We start from the raw sequence: 21,218 nt of genomic DNA, 5'->3' as shown, positions 1-21,218 counted from the left end.
ATCCCTAATCATCCTTTCTGCAATAATTAGTCCTTATTATACAGCAAAATCTGATGCAGAGATACTGTCTGACACACACATAATATATATAATATATATATATATATATATATATATATATATACACACACACACACACACACACACACACACACATACACATACATACCAAGTTCTGTCATGAAACTCTAGGTGGAGCAGGCTGATGGGTCGCAACTTTAACGCAACCTGCTTACAATTCCACTGTAGACTACACGGCACAAGCTGATTGGTTGCTGTTGCATCTGCAGCCAATGAGCTTGCTGCTAGAAATTTTAATAGTTGGTAAGTGTTTGCTGTAGCAGTTTGCAGCGTGCTTTCAAAGTTCCTCTGAAACCTTCCACCTAGGGATGTTAACCGATGACCGTTTGACCGATGGTTGACCGTATCAACGTTAACCGATCAAAGTTGTCGGTAGTCGGCAAAAAAAAAAAAAAAAAAGTGATCTCTAAATTAGCCTATTATAGACAGTGGACTAAACGCTACTACAGTTAGCCATCTCATTCCAAGATCTTTTTGTGTGAAGTGAACAAATCCCTCACACTCAATTTTTCATAACTCGCCTGTTTGTACTTAATAAACCATTAAAAACATTTGGCGCGAGGTCACAGCGTTTGGGTTCGCGTTAGACCTGCCTTGGCCGGTGCGTCTTTTACGCATTCTGAAGGTGCCTGTTTTATCCATTGGTTTTATCGTGTTGCAGTCTATTAGGCAACATTCCGCATAAGATGGGCTTAGATTTGGAAATACATTACATCTACATTTCAGTGGTAACAGATAAGGTGATGATGATCATCATCTTTCTTTATTATTGTTAGCACTACCTCAAACTAAAGCGGCGTCTCTTCAGAGCTGTAATTTTCTTAAATGAGCCGCGGCAATGTTTCAAATTAGCTTCTAACGCTAGACAAACGCCTTTATTTTCAACGCGATCACCTTGTACCCAAAGCATTTTGAAACCAAGGAGCCATTTGTCCTCCGATTACATACAAGCTCCTCGGCGCCGCGTTTGCGGGACTCATGTTTCGCGCTGTAGGGGATTTTAAAAAAGTGACGTGAGTGGAAGGGCGGCGCAGTGTGTGTGTGAGCGGGAGGCAGAGCGGCAGAGAGATGTGACAGAGTTGCGAAATTGCAGGCGCGGAATCGCTGTTATTACAAATAGAGTAGCATATTTTAAACTTCAACCGGCTAATGAGGCTCGGTGGTCGGTCAAGAAAATGTTTAGTTTTCGCCATCCCTACTTCCACCATCCCCAGCTCCACCTGTATAGATCTGCTATGGGTACTTTCATATATGCTATTTGTGCAGCAGACGTATGTTTTACAGCAATAACAGCAGCAGCAGCGTAGCAGATCTATTCTGCCAAGAACAAATACATTAACATCATTGTCATATCCATTATTATCATGCTAAACTCTTCCGAGAGTTGTTTATACACTATTATATATTATATACACATTGCATGACTTGTTTCTCTTTCATTCTTCACTCCCTCTTCCTCTCACTTATGAAATCACTCCCTTTTACAAACGCATTTAAAAAGCTTGACCGCAGTAACAACTTCTGAAAGGAGCGTTTAGTTTCTTTTAAAGACATCACAATCGAGCTTACTACTCGAAGGGGTTGGGTTCCGCCATCCTGCGCAACTACGGAAGCCAAAAGAGGAGAGCGTGAGAAATGGACTGGATGAGTGGAGTAAAAAGAAAAGACCCATGTTAAATAGAGAGTGGAAGAGAAGATGGGGGTCAGTTCAAAAAGGCTGGTCTTGCACCCTCTCCATTATTTGCGGTGAGAAAGAGTAAAGCGTTCACACACTAAAAGGAGTGAGATGGGGGGCCTGGGAATGAATACGAGGGGAAAAAACAAAGCATGGATGTCGCTAATTAATCCACAATTAATGCAAATGCAATTTTTTGAGGTTTTTCTACTGTGATGATGCAGACATATTCATCTGGATGATGAAAATGGATGCATCTTCCGTATGACTTGTCAATAGGGACAGATATTGCATCTCCATGGTGATTCAGCGGGGGCAGCATCAGCAGCAGGAGGCCGTATGATTGGCTGAGGGAGCCTCCCTTTCCTTCTCCCCCAGTGAGTGTGACCTTTGAGAGCAAGTCCTCTGAACTCAGCATGACTAAACCTTCTTGAGCCCTTATAACTCACACACATCATACTCTAACTGCAACAAATCATAATAGATGCTTCTATACAAATTTTACCAATTAAAAATGAATGTAATAATATTAGCAGAAGACAATGTACTATTAATGGTTAAAAATAGTCTAATAATCTATAAGAATAATTAATTATTTGAGCTTTACAACACAACATGAACCAGAGGATTACCTCAACATTACCCCTTCCGGGGAATTATGGGACATCAAACTGGCGTCCAGAAGCTCTTTGAGCCTTTATAGTGACAGATGCCTTGGTCCCAGGGCTAGCTAGGTTTGTGACGGGAACATTTTTGCCATGCATTTTTCTTTTGATTGAAAAAAACTGCAAGAATAAAACCCATAAAGCTAACAAGATTCAACAGGCATGCACCTGTTTCCGGTCTCTCTGTGCATCTATCCTGCAGATGGGTCTGTCTCTAATGTCACGACATTTGTCACGCCTCTCATTCTTCATTCTCTCTTTCTACCTCTGTTTTAGTTTTTTTGGGGAAGGTACACGGTACCGAAGGACCATGTGATTCCTGAGTGATTGCCTATTGAATTTAGATCAGGCTCATAGAGACACATAATAGCTATTCATTATGGCCCTTGCACAGACTAAAGAGAATAGACCATCAGCATTCATTTATTAGAGGAAACAGTGCGAGGAGAGAACTCAACGCGCTGTAGATTTGAATCGCAGATCAGTCAGTAGCCCGGCGTGACGGACAGTATCCTTACAGACACCCTGACCCTGCACCTGGTGAAAATACAATTATTGTAAGAGTGACGCAAGTGGGCACAGTGAACACACACATACAATAGAACTGTCATTTTACAGAAAATGTTGGATTCCTCAGAGTATCATTAGGCTTTTTCACTTCTCATGTTGAGTGCTAGGGTGTCGCTGGTTGACACAACATGATGGTGTCTGTGTCTGGTATTGTTATAGCAACACTGGCTATAGGGTATCTGCAACTACCTTATGATATGTTACACATCGCAATACATGTCACGATTAATTATGTGACATTTTATTTGGATCACAGCTGAGACGGACACAGCGTGTCCACGAGACAGGATATGCAGGATCAGTTTCAATGCATCTCATGTGCTTCATAAACGTGGCTCAGACCAGACTGAGAAATGCGTCAGTTTTTCCACTTATTTAGATGACGGACAGACGGATGGAACTGTATGAAGTACAATGAAGTTGTAGGTGTAGGTGTTCTAGTTATAGTTGTAGTTTGCTTCTAATCTTGCAATGAACAGGAGGGTAACATACAGTCCCTTATCAGCCCAAGGGCTGTGCTCTAATCATCTATCACTGACAATGAAACTTTCCCTTTCAAACTAGTACAGAGGAAAGAGAGATGCTCCGCTTTGCTGAAGATGACCCTGCTCAAGTACTTTATCAAAGTCCATGACATAACTCCCTAGACATGAATTTAAACTACAAATTGTCTTTTCAAGGTTACAACCACTGGCATGGGGTGGACTTCTAAAAGGCTGAGAGGTCATGAAAAAAAAAAAAGCTTTTTAGTGTATTTCAATACAGACATGACCGAATGAGGTGCTGTGAGTGGGTGAGTTGCTAATTAATCCATTTGTTTCCAGCATGTCTGTGAATATGGACCTTCAAAGTCATGCCAAAATGTATCTATGAGAACTAAATGAATTCAAGAGAGCCAAAAGAGACATGTGATACTTCGTTATTCACTAGTGTCAGCTGTTAAGACACTAGTTTTTGTTTTGGATTCTCTGAGAACCTCTAACCTCTCGGTGTTAACAAATGTCCTCAAAAGAAGTTTCAAATAAATTATTACTTTTTCTAAATTAATTTCAATGGCATTTCTTGTAAGAAATAAGGGAAAAGCTACTAGCTGCACGTCCTTTAGTAACCATCGCTGATGTTAATAGCACAGAGGTGTGAAAGCCAGAGAAAATCAAGCATGGAGGCAAAGTGAGAACTAGCCTTTTTTTAGTTTTCCAAAGCATCATATTGGCCTTCATGTTGTGTACAGTTTGGTTCCCAGAGATTACACAAACTTGAAATAAAATGTACACAAAACTTGAATGCAATGTAAGTCGCATAAATATAAAGAAATTTGAATCGAAACAATATGATCATAATCAGCCAGTATTTAAAACAGAGTGAGAAAAACCCCCCAAAAGAAGGCTAAAATTTCAGACGTAAATCCATTATTTCATTCAATTGTTGTTGGGCTGTGTCTCTATGGAAGAGAGGGAATGCCCATGACAAGAAATTTGATGATGTAGATGAATGATGCTGTATGTTCCACAGAATGGCCCGCTATGCAGTGATGACCATTCATCTCCTGCCTTTATCATCTTAAGACAGTCAGATATTGTGTTATCAACAAGACAGACATACAGACACACACAGACCTGCATTATTAAGAAGCTGCTGGGTTCGTCTGGTTCACACACAATGAAAGAGTTGCATCAGGAGAGACTGTCGTACCGCATATTGGCATTAAAAAAACACGGGGACAGGACCATGTTTCTCACATGGGTCAGGCATGCTGAGGCCTGCACTGACTAATACTATAGTCCTCTAGGTCTAGGAGACTGAATACGACACCAGAAGGATGACAAATCACTGACTCATTAAGATTATATGATTTGATCTGATATACAAGAGGCACGCTGTTACTAACAAGCATTCTACTGCAGATCTACAACAGTCAGTTGAATTCGGGAAAACAAATTATCTGTCGACCCTTGTGAAAAAGAATGACATTTTAGCATATTTCTAAAATGTAATGTTTTTGGACACTTAATTGGATGTTACTTTTAATCAAACGAATTATAGTTTAAATTTACATTAAATGCAATTAGCTCAATTTTAGAGTATTTGTTTCACAGGCTAAAGTAGAACTTAAAGGGATAGTTCACCCCAAAATTTTAATTCTTTCATCATTTGCCCACCCTCGTGTTGTTCCAAACCTGCATGAATTTATTTCTTCTGCTGAACACAAAAGAAGATGTACTGAAGAATTTGGGTAACCAAACAGTTGATGGACCGCATTGACTTCCATATTATGGGGGCGAAAAAATACCACAAAAGTCAATGGGGCCCAGCAGCTTGGTTACCGACATTCTTTAAAATATCTTTCATTTTTGGTTGAACTATCCCTTTAAATAGGACACAATTACTTCTGTTGTCTTCGAAATATGGTTAAAGTTTACTGTCAAATGTACTGACAAGCATTTATGGTAAACTAAAATATACTTTAAATTAGGGCTGGGCAAAAAAATCGATTTTTCGATTAATCGTTTTTTAAAATGTGGTCGATTCAAAATCGATTCTCAAACGCCAAGAATCGATTTTTTTCCATCTTTATGTATTAGTTTTCCTCCACTGTTCATAGGCTTGCAAACTCAATTTTATAGCTAATGCTGTGAGATTTTATGGTAGTTTTATCTAAATCATAAAATAACCTCAATTAGTGCTGCACGTTTAATCATATCACAATTGCTATGACAAGCCTATACGCAATTAGGCTATATGACCAAAATGCTGCCAAAATGCTGTCGTGACTGTGACAGAAAAACTTGCGATGATATCGTGCGTGCGCACAAGACAGCACAGAATAGAATTACCTTTCGCGCTTGAACGAAGAACACACACAATTATGGCAAAATGTATTTTTGTCGAGTATCTTTATAACATAAGAGCAGTCTTATGACGAACGTGAAGAGTTGTGCCTCGTGAGAGAATGAGTCCGCGTGTGAGTTCCGCGTCTCTGTCAACAGCGGCTGGTCTTAAAGGGACAGTACACTGTAGCCACTAATTATCTCTGTCATTTAAGTTAATCAAAGAACAAAGAGAACAGAGAAAAACACTCACTGCTCTTGAATAAAGAACTTTTGTAACTTTGATTAGTCAATATATAATTTATAATTAATGCAACACAGACTGTTTGATAATTTTATTCAATTTCTGTATGGCCTAGCTGTTAGACAGGAAGGGCACATATTATATTATATGCAACGTTTTTATATGTGGGTTTATGTGAGGATTGTTAACCTGTTTGATCAAGACATGCGACTGTTCTGACTTGTCCAATTTTCAGCATCAATTTTTCATTTTGCATCAAAATCCTGTCTATTCATTGTATGCATTTGAAATATAGAGTTGGGTTCTGTTTTAATGTACCCAAGTGTACCTAAAATAAAAAGAGTTTAATATACAGGTTTGTAGCTCTTAATTTCTTTTTATTAATTAAACACTTGAAAACTTGTTCACTTTTTTTTCTTTTCTTTTTCTAATAAATATAGGATTTGTATTTAATATTCATTGAGTGAGTCGAATCGAAATTAATTTAGAATCGAAATTGGAAAAATCGAATCGAGAATCGAAATCGAAAATCGAATCGAGAATCGAAATCGAATCGAATTAGAGCTTGCGAATCGAAATCGAATCGAATTGTAACATCTGAATCGATACCCAGCCCTACTTTAAATGTCATTTCTATTGAAACTTGTATTATATTAAATGTAATATCAAATAACACTACAGTTAAAATAACAATCAGGCACTTTACATGTGCTTTAGTATAATAGCCACATCAAAATAAGTGATACAAATGCTATAAAAAGGTAAATCGAAGTATTTCATTCAATAGATCTATTGATAAAAAAAAAGTGTTCAGTCAAAGTAAACGTAATATTTTACCTAATATATGTCTGTGCTTTTAATTTTTGGCATATTAGGGTACCTAGCTGTTAGCTTAGCAGCGTGCTAACATCCAATTCTAGTCGCTGCCTACATAGAAAACTTCAAATCAGTGATTTATGAGGTCAGTACGGTGCCTTAGAAGGCACCTATGTAGGTGATAGGCGGCTCACTAGGTTTTGGAATAGAGCTCTAGATTATAAGCATACTATATATTATATATTGTGAATTATGTAATATGCTTGCGCTGAACATGATGTGTGTGGGAACTTGGATCAAAAACATCTAAATCTTGCTAATTAAGTGTGCAGGATATTTCCCACAAATTCAGAGCAGCCTCGTCAATACAGAGCTGCCAAGAAAAAAAAAATGGAATTGCAACATAAACTGCATCCTTTTGATGCTCATCTACATTACAAGGATTTAGCCATCAAAGAGCACCACTATGAAAGGTGTTTCATAAAGCTAAATACAATTTGAGCAGAGCTTCGCCAGTATTAGCTAACAGAAAATAGTCTTTCTTTGGTCATGCTTAGCACTTGAGATAAGAGACGCAGGATAAAAAAAGCAAAAGAAAAATCACATCTTTGGTTTTCATTTCATTATCATCCCCTGCCGCCTCCCATCTCAGTTCATCAGTCTTAACATCTTTTAGCTCTCTTTCTCTTCACAATTGTTATGACACACTCATAAGTAAGCAGTCTGGGTGATGGGAAGGCTTTTGGCTTCCGCTGACATGAAGCAGAATTGAGGCAACACAGAACTCGACTCAGTCTGCTCTCGACTCACTCCGTCCCGTGATTATCATCTCTCCTCTTCTTTACATAGGTCCCCTCCCTCTTGCTCCACTCCTCCGCATCATGTGACAGTCATCTCCTGTTACTATGGTTACTGGGCCTTTCTTGGGGAATGTGATTGCAGATTTGCTGTTCTCTCTTTCGTTTTCTCTGTATCTCACCCTTCCCTCCCACTTTCTCGCTCTATCTCCTCCCCTCTTTTTCTTTATTTGCCTCCCATGGCAGCTGTTAAATTATTGATTTGATGAAATATGTATCTGTTATTCTGCTCTCCTGCGGAAGGCTCCAGTTGTGGCCTAAACACAGGAGGTCCTCAAATCCTAGGGTGGAGACCACACCTCTGTCGATCTACTCACCAACACGGATGCCCGTCACTGGAGAGGCCACACCCACCTGGCACTGTGACCAATTGAAAGCTTTCTCTCTTACTGCTTCAAACATCATTCACATCTGTAATTCTCATAATATATAGTAATTGAAGAAGGAAATCAATGCTCCTTAAGCAATAAGTCCATTTTAAGATCAATTTTCTCTTTTCTAGCATCCACAAACCCCTAATTCATCTCTGTGACTGGCTAATGTCTGTCAGCTGAGAATGAAAGGCTATTGGACTTTTTTGTACAATGTCGATACTGAAAAAAAATGTAACAATATCTTTCTACTATATCAGTAATACGGAGTACCAATTGCTGTCACTGCTCTCTCACCAAAAAGTATGCTAATTATAACTTGAACTGCTGAAATTTTGCTTTCATGACACCCCTAGAGTAAAGACATGTTAAACCTCCTGCATGTCAGTCTGACCTGGCAATGTTCTCCCAGAAAATAAAGCTGAGCCAAAAGTATTTGAAAGGAAAGGTGTGCTGTTCCATTACTGACACATCAACATTCAAATATCTCAGTTTATTTCCCTGTGTCTCTCTTTCCCCTTTGCGTCATCAGGGTTCTTCAGAGACTCAGAGAAAAAGAGAAATTGACAGACAAAAAAAAAAAAAAATTCTGGGTCAGACTGGCCCTCCCTCTGCTCTATGACCTACCCTTACTAAACTCTTCCTGAAGTGGAGCACACCAACACTCTCATCCCACACTGGGGAATTCTCTGTTGGGATTTATGGAGGAATAATTACATTCACATTAATAATTACATTCTAAACCCCCACTACCATCAGAAGCACTTATTTGATTAATGTCAGGTTGGAGAAAAATGGATTAGTTATGAAAGGAAAAAAAATGTCCAGTTAAAGGAATAGTCCCCACAAAAAAATATTATTTTCTCATAAAGGTTCCAAAAAATGACAATATGCTCCAAAAAATAACATCAAAGTGGTTCATACGACTCATGTGCTCTATTTAAGTGCTGTAATTTAAGTCATCGTTGACTGATAGTCTTCCTCTCTCGTGAGCTTGAGAACCAGAGCGATTGGATCATTGAGTCGAGAATCAAATGATTTTTTATTTTTATTTTGGGATGGTTCTTTTCAATGAACCAGTTGATACCGTTTGCAATGAATGTTCCATTCTGGAATCAGACTAAAACATTAGTATAGGAATGATTTGTTCATAAATCAGATCGAACAAATAAGAGCTCCACTCACAGACTCAATGATCAGGTTACAACAGCTCTAGGGGAATCAGACTGAAAATTCCTTTAGGAATCATACTCAAATATTCGTTTAGAAATCAGACTGTTGCTCATGAGTTCACATATACTCAACGATCGAGTCACAATGGTTCTGGAGTTGAGAACAGCTAGCTAAAAGGGGGAAAACACCACTTGCACAATGACTTTTTCAAAAATTACTATTTTTGTACAAGTGTCAGGGTCTCACACAGAGCTATCATATGGCTTGAGGAGATTTACTGTATGGCACACCATTGTATTAGCCACTTTTATAGTGTTCTTTTATTATTTTAAAACAGCTACATAGAGGTTAATTGTTCCATACATTTTTGGTTGAACAATCCCTTTAACATGCTTATGTTTTCATGTGCTTCCTCTGCTGATTTTCACACTCTCTCTCATCCACAGAGATAACGACACAGACAAGACGGAACTGTCTCTTTCCACACCCTCTCTCTCTCTCTCCACAGGCCTGCAGGTTTGTGTGGAGTCTGCTGAGGCCTGGCATTTATTAAAGTGTGCTGTTCGCTCCTCTCTGCTGCATACCTGATCTGCCACCACTGCAGGCCTCTTTCAACTATATTTATTTTTAGCCGCAGGCCAAAAAAAAGCTATCATGCTTCCAAATACCATGCTTTTAATACTATAAAGTTTCCTTTACACTTCAGGCTCCATAAGTGCCCTGATCAACACACAGAGTTGTCCCCATCAGTGACCCAATTAACACAGTGCCCACTGGTATTAAAAACTTCTTTTTTTTTTTAAAGGCTTTCACATATATATTATATGTGTGTGTGTGTGTGTGTGTGTGTGTGTGTGTGTGTGTGTGTGTGTGTGTGTGTGTGTGTGTGTGTGTGTGTGTATGTGTTACCTATATATATATATATATATATATATATATATATATATATATATATATATTCTTCAGCAGATAATCTGACCATGTCTAAAATGCATTGAGTTGCTGCAATGTAATTGGCTGTCTTGATATCTGCATGAACGAGCAGTTGAACCGGTGTACCTAATAAAGCGGCCGGTATTTGTGAGTTAATATGTCAGATTTAGGAGCCATGTACACGCCACTATTTTCAACAAAATTTTTTTTATAACTTTATATGTTTTGTCATACTCAAATATTCGTTTAGAAATCAGCTAAACGAAATAATTTACACAACAGTGCCGTTTTGGGGTCCTGAAATTGCGAGCTTTCGAAAACAAGTTTCAAAGTGCAAGTTTTTGAAAATGATACAGCTATCGCCTCTGTGTAAATGTGAATTTGTTGAAAACAGTGACGTCATGCGTATGCGTATTACGTGTTCAGTCTATAGAAGAGTATAGTGTTTCTACTGGCCTGGCAGCATAATACCAGAATTTTTTGTCATTATTGCAGATCCGTGTGAACGGAGATACTTTTGACAACGTTGACATTTGTATGTGAAAACGTAAAGGAAAATGGTTTCTGCTTTTAGTACATTGTTGCCGTGCAAACGTACCCTCAGTTTTAAAATTTGACAAGTCTGGCCACAACATCTCATCTATACGGGCCAAGATCAGGCTCAGGTCCCAGAAGTGAGGTTGACAAAGATACATAACATATCGCCGCCCTAAAGAATCCCTGAGGGCCGGCGTGAGACAAGGGAGCAGTGCCACTGTGTGCCTCATTAGCTACGGCCTCACCGGGTCATTACAGTGGGTTGTGCTAATTGTGGGTGGAATGTCTAGGCTGTCATCAGCTTTGTAAAGGGCACTTGGGTGTGTTTTGAGAATTTGGAGGTGTAATTCAAATTACACAGATGTACTGAAGGATCTTTAGGCTTTTGCATCAAGTTTTTTTCATCTTCTTAACATGGCTTAGATTACCATCCTTCAACAAAAACAAGTAAATTAGCAGCATTATTCATCACAAACATGACGTAAGATTATATTTCTTTATCAGTATAATTAAAATAAATGTACAAGAGATAAAAAGAGTGTAAAAAAGAAAAAGAGAGGCGCAAGAGAGAGAAAGAAAATTAGTGGCATAAATGAAGCTCATAAATGGAGGCTAATATGGCACATATGCAAACCTAGTCTTCCACTCCAAGTGGTCGATGAGCTACGTCTCTACGGCAACCGGCAGTTTCCAAGCAGCGCAACACAGCTTATGGAAAAATGAATGAAAATCTGCCCACTGAGATAGAAAGTCCATGATAGAAAAAAAAAAGAATGGAAGTATAGAAAACACAGAAAGACGATATGTTTTTGTCCATATTTAAAGAGGCAAACAGTATAAATTACAAATGAAAGACAAAAAATATGAAAATGACAGACAATAATTAAATCACATTCACACCCACAAGAGTGTGCACAAACAGACACGCTATCATCAGTTGAACAAGAGCGCCTTGTTTGACGGGAGGCCTAAATATAAATGTAGCCCGACTGATTGCATTAGTTTGATAATGATAAGACTCATTAAGATAAGGGTTGTTGAATTAGATTATCATACTGTCACACATTGTGGTGCTACTGTAAGGATGCTAACACTGCTAGCTATAAATAACCAAGCAAAGTGCAGCACTCCATGAAACACTTTACTGACGAGTATGTGTTGGGCAGACAAAAACACAAATATACAGCATATGCCTTTTATATTAACGTCAGGTTTAAATGGTTTATATTTGCATTTATTTGGCATATGCATGTTGCAAAGAAAAAGAGATGCAGGCAGGGAAACTAAAATTAAATGATAGGGTATATATTATTCTAATATGAAGAGACTTTTATTTTGAAGGCTACAGTTACTGGACCAAGGAAGAAAAATCTATCAATAACCATTCCCATTAACCATAAATATCACTTGCCCGGCCTGCGCAGGATTCCCTGGAAGTACATGATATGAAATCGACCATATTTGCTCATGATTGCTGGGTTGTTTTATCAATATATACACTAGGAGTGGTAACCACTGCTCATACACATTTTTCACCCACCCAGGATTATCAGGGTTACTGAGGCCATCGCATCAATCTGCTTATTAATCTTTGATTTATAGTACACTTGTAAAGTACACTGCATTCTCATTCATATGCCGTTAAAATCAGCATTTCCTTCTGGAGAAGCTGATAAGTGATTAGAGTGGTTTATATTTGACATTTACAGTGTGGTCACTGGCTAATCTTTAAATTATTACGCAAAATTACTGCAAATTCAGATTATCTGTGGCCTTATTGTTTTCCATTCAATCAGCATGGTGACTAGATTAAGATATTTAGGATTAAGTCTTTTGTTGTTTTTCACTCTTTGGGTGTGACCGTTATTAATCTGTCTGACGTGGTTAAATGGGTGATTTTAAATTCCCCTGACTGCATTAGGGATTACACTGTGTCTACACCAGATGTGAGCGGCACGGCGTGACAAAAGCTAATAGAAGCCATTATAATCAGTGATGCTGTCTACACTGGATGTGGAACAAATTCCCGACAGTAAACTGATGCCCTGTTTTATTTCTGACATAATCCTAGCACTCGTGCAACTTTTGACACAGAGAGCAAATGGATTTGCAAAGGTCGCCTTGTCGTGTATAGACCTAATTTTCTATGCTAAAATTTTTACGTTTGAGTATTATCCAGTTGCAATTTTTGTCTACAGTATCTTATTTTTAATTTCAATAAAGTGACTGCTTCTATCACTATGTAATGTTATGTATCTTAAAGTAGATTAAATGTAGGTAAAAAATATGAAAATATATTTATGAAATCAAAATGAAGCAAAATTTATTTCTGTACAAATCATTTATATTTGTAAGCATATTGCGTAGTAACGCTTTGAGTCAATTGTTTCATTTGTGATAACACAATGAAATATGGTAAATTGTGTGGGCATAATTTTGGGCCAGACTGACATACAAAGAAATTCTGAACACGTGCAAAAACAAGAGAGAACCAACAAAATATTAATAACTGATTATGTAGAATAATGTATGCTTTTTCCTGTGATCTTTTTGTTTTTCTATGCATTTTCTATTTTCTATAGCTGTAGTTTGCCTTTTTTGCCAGATAATTTAGTCAGATAAATACCTTAACTAAGTTTAGTGTTTTGTTCTTCCCTCATATTTAACATATTTAAATCATATAAAATATTTTCCTCATATTTTGAGGATTTAATCTAACTTGCAGATATCAAATACCAAATACCCATTGGCCAATCTTCTTTTTTTTTCTTTTTTTTTGCCTTTATTGTGATAGGAGTGAGGATAGAGTGGACAGGAAGCGAGGTGGGAGAGAGAGGGGGGATGGGATCAGGAAAGGTCCATGAGTCGGATTCGAACTCCGGTCACCCGAAGCGCAACAGCGCTATATGATGACGCGCTGCCCACGAGGCTATCGGCGCCGACGGCCAATCTATTTTTACATTATAAATGTCTTCATTGTCATTTTGGATCAAGCATTATTAATATTATTATTTAATCTTACTGACCCCAAACTTTTGAAAGGTAGTATATACTTAAATATTTTCCTCCTTTAGTCTTTTCTCACCAAGGGCCCCTAGTAAGCCAAGACTGTCCATGGTGCCCCCTCAAACAAAACAGGTGCATATCTTCCCTGGATAGCGCCCTTAATAAAACTCAGATGCAGAGCAGATGATGCAAGATATAGAGAAATAATGAAAGGAAAATAGATGAACAGATAGGCCGATCTTGCAGATACCTGACTAAGAAAGAGAGAAAGAGAGAGAACTGCACCCTTGGAAGAAAGGCTGCAGGCTCAGCTTGGCTCACTTCTGCTCTCTGTGTGGTAAATGGTTGGAAAGCAGCGGCTCTGCACCAGCCATCTCACTGACTGAGCAGTTTCAATGCACATATCCCCCTTTATCTTCCATCCTTTTTCTTTTCTCCCCCTCTCTTCCATCCCCTCCCCCTCTGGCCGTTACTGGTATTCAGTGCAGCTCCATTGAGGACCATGGCCCTCTCGCCCTCGCCCTCACCTTCTCTCTCTCTCTCTCTCTCTCTCTCTCTCTGCTCAATGCATACAGCACTGCTGATGGCCACAGACACACATAAATGATGAAGTACATTAACCCAAGGAAACCAACACACACAAAAATACATATATGCAGGGGAAGACACTGAAGCATGAAACATGAAGTGATACACAGCAGAGCACATTGTAAGTTGCACACTAAACAAATCAGCCAATGACTTCTATTGATTTTAAACAGAGATACTTATTTTATATCCCCTATTCCTTAAACTAACCTCACAGAAACAATTTTTTTTCTACTACGCAGTTTTCCTCACAGGGACATTTGGCTGGTCTGTTAAATGTAGGTGAATTCAGTTTTTACTATCCTTGTGGAGATATCTGGTCCTCAAAATATAGGTAAAGCCTCTCCCACACACACACACACACACACACACACACACACACACACACACACACACACACACACACACACACACACACACACACAACAACTGAGCCATGAATGCTTATGAATTCTTCATACTTCAAATGGAAAAGTAAGAAGGTCTGCCTTGAAACACACACACACACACACACACACACAAATTAATGATGAACACATGCAGAGAGGCTGATTACTTTGTGCATGAGAGCACACATACATGACTGTCTACGAGAAAGAAAACACACACACACACACACTCGCATTCAATTCGCAGGGGACTGTGGGTTCAAAAGCACATGCTGACAGAGGCGTTCCAGCAATGATGACGTGTGTTCAGTGAGTCTTGAAAAGTCTTGAAAAATTCTTTTCAAATCAGCTCAAATCGTCTGGGGAGATTTGTCAACTGAAATTTCTCGGGAAAATATTTTTGCAGTGTTTCGTCAGCAGAACAATCCAAAGACACATTAAATAACAGTAAAACCCACTGAAGAGTTGCATGTCTATCCCTCACAGACTCACTTTCATTCCCATTAAAAATCAAAGATGAAACTGCTGTGAATAAGGTCTATACTGTGCGGATGTCTTGACTACCTAAATAGCACAGCCTTTCTTTTGTCCTCTAACTGTGTTCCTATAAGGAGAACCATCTTCCTCTACATTCAATCAGAATGCCCTCACTCTACGGCAGCTTCCATGAACTGTGATTTTTTTTTTGTATCTCTCCCCACTATGTCTGCTTGTAAATAATTCAGCATATGTGAAGAAGACAACAGAGCGGCTATAGTGGAGCTCACACAGATGGAGGTGTAGATATAGGTAGAGATGGATATGTTTGGATATGTTATGCGGGCCGTTAACAGCAATGTAAACAGTTTGCGGCCTGGAGACTGTCACAAAACAATGGGAGTGAAAACAGTGAAATGGAGAAGAGAAGGGAAACAGAGCGAGAGTGCTTCGGATCAGTCCATTAGGAGCCCAGACACATTGGGGCCTTCCTCTTGTATCATCTCACAGTATCTCCCACCTCTCTGTTTCTCATCCTCTCCCATCTAATCAATAGATGTGCACTTATAGTCGGGCACAAAGGGAAGCTGGGGCTTCATTATGGGCCTAGCTTCACAACAACACACACCTTCAGGATTTGCATACTGTTCTCAAGAAACAAAAGAAACAGCTCACTTATCATTCTACTGGTATTCTCCACCTCAAATCCATATTCAATTTCATAATTAGTTCCAGAGGGAACTTCGAGCTCTAACTCCTGTACCCGTTTGCCCTCATTGCCCTCATTGCTTTCTTAGATAATAATGTTAATTCATGCATTAAGTCCATTAAAAGCTCAAATCCAACTAGATTTAGATGGAAGGGGGTTTTGAGGGGTAACTAAGTATCTTCATTCACAATATCAAGTAGAGCAGTGGGTCATAACCCAACAAATGGATCACAAGTATGATAGGGTTGTGAACAGCAGGTTAAAATAATGTAAATGAAAATAATAAAATATAACCAACCTTTAAGAAGATGCATAGTTATGACAACATTTTGTTGCTGATGTCTGCATCTAATCAAACTTTATTGCCTTTTGGCACCATTTAATATACAAATACATTTTCTTTTGCTTTTATTTTTAATGAGTGAAGCTGAAATCTCACGTCTGCTGTTGCTTATGCTTTTACAAGATTTAAAGGATATTTTGTTTTACAAATGTAAATTGATTGATACATACATATATACTGTATATATCAATATTCATATATATTCACAATATATATCAATCATCAGTTTTTCTCAGATGGTGGCCCAACACATTTATATTTATATATATATATATATATATATATATATTTAAAAAAAAAATTAAATACATTTATAATATATTTTTGAAATAATTTTACATTTTGGGAAATTATAATTGTATATATAACATTTATATTTAAATAGAATCTAATTTCAATTTCAATTAGGAAAATTTGCGATATACTAACAAGTACAATAAAAACACCTGCCATCTGTGTTCATAGCGGACTGATAAACATGTGGAGCTGATCCCACCTCTCACTCAAACACCCCCTCCCCATCTCCCTCGACAGGGGAACCCATTTTAACCGTAAATAATTCATCCACAGACAGATGCAGCTTTTTATTTGGAGTGAATAATTCAAAATGTGGTCTCTGCATTTCAGAGAGGAGGCCCGCTCGACCAGTGGAACATTGTAGAAAGCAGGAAAAGAACCGGCGCTTCTTTTTGTTCCTCTATGCTCGTAAAAGCTAGAGACCGATGCCACACCTTGCTGCTCAAGCATTGTCTATCTTGATTGGAGCACCATGGGTCGATTTGTGGTGGGAAAGTAAAGTGTACATTCTTGAGCTGAAAAGATTTTCAGTGACTGATTGAGAGAGGAGTGCATGTGCTTCACACACAGCATCTCCCAACTGGGCTTTGAACTATTCATACCGAGCTTATGCAAATGAAATGCTTCAGGCTTTATTCTGGGAGCCTCACAAATGCACAGACACACATTACCTAGGACACACACAAGCACATGCTCATAAACACATACATTTATGTCCACATGATGCAACACTGCACAATGCCTTGACTGCTTGCAAAATATAATAGAGCCTGTCTCATAATAAATGGATTCCATTAAATGAAGGCGTACATTTCCAATCAGAGAACACTTGGTTGTATTTACACAAGCTCGGGGGGGGGGGGGGGGGTTCTGATTACACAGAAACACACACAAGCACACACAAACACCCTGTTCATTACCTGCTAGCTATCTCATTTTCACCTGCACCTTTATTGTAAGAGATAATTTTTATTTTGTATGCAAAAAAACGAAAACGAAATACTCCGAAACATGAAAAAGCCTTTTCATTGATCTTTGACAAAGCAACAGTAAATTATCTACTTACTCACTTCAAGGTCTGGGTTTCTCAGAATGAAAAATTAATGACTTGGCATTTTAATCTTATTTCCAGAAAGAAAGAAAAAAGTAGAAATTATTCAAAAGAACTTGTTACAGCTTTGACATTTTCAAAAAGAGGAAACATGGGGAAAATAATCTAGATAATCTAATCCAATCCAAACTAATGAAGGAATTATTCAACATTAAACATAACTTCCACCTCTAGAATCACAAAATATGTTCACTGGAATTTTGGCAGAATCAATATCTACCAGTTGTTTTTTTTGTTTTTGTTTTTTTTTGCATAAAAGCTCTGTTGGAAAATCCATCTTATTTTGGTAGCTTGGTTTTTAAAGGGGTGGTTTACTGCTTTTTTTCTTTGCACGATTGTGTTTATGGGGTGCAATATAACATGTCTTCGTGTTTTTTTGTTTTTTTTTGTCTTATTTTTCATAAATTTCACCTTTATTGTAAGCCGCTTTCTCCTTCACCGGTTGACTTCCTGATTCTATGAAACCACTCCCTCAGAAACAGGCAATGGGCTCAGATTGGTTAGTTGGGCCGGTGTGTTGTAATTGGCTAAACTGGGAAGTGCATGTTGTCCGGAAACTTCACGCCCATTACCTTTACGGGCGAAAGTTGCATGTGCTCCGGTCAAATGTAAATAATGGTGTCAATACTGCCGTATCAGTTTGAGTCCGAATCAGACCCAGAAAGCAGCAATGAAGAGAGTCAAGCAACCTCCGCAAACACGGCTCTTACGAAACGTTTCTGAATGGTACATTTTTTATTATTATTATTCTATTCTATTCTATTCTATTCTATTCTATTCTATTCTATTCTATTCTATTCTATTCTAATCTAATCTACTATTATTATATAAGAATTTCGATATGCTGTTACTTGAAAATGCTGGCATTTGTTTACGTCCTTGATAAAACTAAAACATTACGTCTCAAATTATACATGCAAACATTATTAAGTCTTACTTACAGGTTGTGGCCCAACAACTGCTGCCTCTGGTTTTAAAGTTGGAACTGCTTCATGTTTTAGTAACAGTTTCTTGTTGAATCCGGCATTGAATTCGTGGAGATTCTGGAAGCTGTCTTCCGTAAAATGCGCAGCACAGAGAGCTATTACGATTGAAATTTTCAGGAACATAATCAAACATAAATTTTAGCCATTGTTGACGAACTACAGCGTCCGTATGAAGCCCGAACACAGAAGACCTGGCAGCTGGGTGAAAATAACACACTTTCGACGGCATGGCTACAGCTCTCCACTATAACTCTTCCTCTTCGACAAAGCCGCAGAAATATGGCCATGCCCCCTTTTTTGCATGGGTTAGCTACGTATAAAACCCGGGAAGTATCTCGTTGTAGTCCCATTCGAGTCGTTTTTGTAGGCATTAAACTTCCTGATTTTTAAAAGACGATATCTCTGCTTACGTTGAACTTTCAGCGCAGCAACTTTGCAGATACTGTTCATGCACCAACAGCAACATTACACACCATTTAAAATGAAAAAAGTGAAATCACAATCAACCACCCCTTTAAACATATTAGCTAGTTTCTAGCTGGTTTAAACTGGTCATTAGCTGACTGACTTAAGATGAAATGATCAACTGGTCTACAAGTATTATTATTTTTCATGTAGACAGTCTTATAAACCAGAAAACCACTTCATTCTAGTATAACCGGCCCAGCAGGTGCACTATAGTTTAGGGTAACTTAGCAACAAGTCACGTTATGTAAATGTTTTCTGTAATTGCCTATGTTTGTATTCTATGATGTAAAGCTTGTGCTGTTTGGTAAATAATGTGTTCAGGTACAGTACAGTAGGTGTGGGTATATTGATTGAGAGGGGGATTTTTAAAGGGCAGAGAAAGAGAGAGGAATGGAGCCTCTCTTCTGCATCAGCGCCATCTCAGGCACACAGGTCTCTCATCTCTTAACCTTCAATTAGTGGCCACAGGCAGCGCAAGGCATTGATTAAGCGCTAAATGCCAGTGCGACACACACAGGCATACAAACACACACACACACACACACACAAACACACACACACACACACACACTGTACTGACTCTTCCTCAGTCTCTGCATTATTGAAGAGCAGCCTTGCTAATTACAGCACGGAGGACACACACACACGGCAGGAGGGAAACGCCTACACACACCTGTGCTACACACAAACTCACATCTAAATGCGCACAGATACAAGTGATAAGGATAGATTGTGCTTTTTACTGACAAAACCACAGAGATGAATAATTAGAAAAACTGACCAATAGACAGACAGTATTGCCTTTAGTGAAATTGATTCATCATTGCACACAGATACAACACAAATGCACAAACACACTCAAGATTAGGCACATTGTGGCTCTGTTTTAAAGTGAGCTGTTTACTGAGACAGTATTTTAAGGCATCATAGCCAATTCGTATACAGTTTTTTTTTTTTTTTAACTACCTACACATTTTCAAAACGTTGCCTCTTTTTTTCAAAACTTTACACACAAATCCAAGAATTGCACACACAAAATGCAAAATGCCTCACATCTCTTGCAAAATGAAGCACTGCATTCAAAATATCACAAACACATCTCAAAAGCAAACATTTGTCTTACATTTGCCATAATATAATATTTTGGATATATATATATCATATCCACACAGTTAACAAACCTATAACTTGACCGTTGGCCCATTTATAGGCCTATAGAGCTGGTAAGTCCCGCCCATCCATAAAAACCCCACTGGACCTCTAGGTTGAAAAATCGTCAATGCAAGTGAATGTGAGAAAATAATTATTTTCTGGTCCCGTTTGAATCGTGCCATGAATGTGAACATATGTTGTCTGTGAATTTTTTATATAATTTTTCATGTTACGAGTTTGACAGTATAATGTATGATTCTTTGGCTAGCAGTTGTGGAAAAGACATAACGAGAAAGACTACATGTCGCCTATGTGACGTCACCCCATAACACATTTTCCCTCCACTTGTCAAATCACGGTGCTAATGCTGCGATAATCTATGGAGACAGATCGAGATGCCTGTGTGTTTTGTACCCAAATGTCACCATTCAAACCAAATGGGCTGTTCTTTCTTCAGATTCCCGTCTGATGTAAAAACTAGGTTGTAGTCCACAAAGTGCTCTCACACAAAATCTAACCGTATCAAACTTCTACCCGCTAAATTGTAGAATTCTTCACACGAAAAATTATATTAAAAATTCACAGACAACATATGTTCACATTCATGGCAAAATTCAAACGGGACCAGAAAATAATTATTTTCTCCCATTCACTTGCATTGACGATTTTTCAACCTAGAGGTCCAGTGGGGTTAGCGGAAGGGGCGGGACTTACCAGCTCTATTCTAAAGCCATGATTGGTTGGTGTTAAGTAAAGCAATGAGTGTTTGCACATGTGAGGAGTTGCTGATGAATAAGTGTGGCATTTTGATAGGTTGTGTTTGAAAAAGGAAATCAAGATGCTTCCTGTTAGATTTGTGTGTGTTACATATATAATTATGTGTTGTGGTTTGCAAAAAGTGTTTTATGAAATTGAACACTAAGTCGAAGGCTTTGTGTATGA

General features: G+C 38.3%; 1 protein-coding gene and 2 long non-coding RNA genes across 5 annotated transcripts in view; 1 reads left to right on the top strand and 2 right to left on the bottom strand.

The window, feature by feature from the left end:
• Nucleotides 1-21,218, top strand: part of LOC309508127 — a 746,145-nt gene that overhangs the window by 388,877 nt on the left and 336,050 nt on the right. The gene's annotated exons all lie outside the window — the stretch shown is intronic.
• gnao1a (guanine nucleotide binding protein (G protein), alpha activating activity polypeptide O, a) overlaps nt 1-21,218 on the bottom strand; it is a 97,161-nt gene that overhangs the window by 26,522 nt on the left and 49,421 nt on the right. The gene's annotated exons all lie outside the window — the stretch shown is intronic.
• LOC309508119 lies at nt 2,264-6,802 on the bottom strand. Its single transcript, XR_014209392.1, has 2 exons — nt 6,683-6,802; nt 2,264-5,453 (listed from the first exon to the last, which is right to left on the bottom strand). It is a non-coding gene; the product is annotated as an uncharacterized lncRNA (long non-coding RNA).

Source organism: Leuciscus leuciscus (genome assembly GCF_965113295.1).
Source record: "Leuciscus leuciscus genome assembly, chromosome: 10".
In the NCBI taxonomy this organism is placed as follows: domain Eukaryota; kingdom Metazoa; phylum Chordata; class Actinopteri; order Cypriniformes; family Leuciscidae; genus Leuciscus; species Leuciscus leuciscus.
The sequence above is the reverse complement of the archived record's forward strand: the minus strand, read 5'-3'. Positions and strand labels throughout refer to the sequence as shown.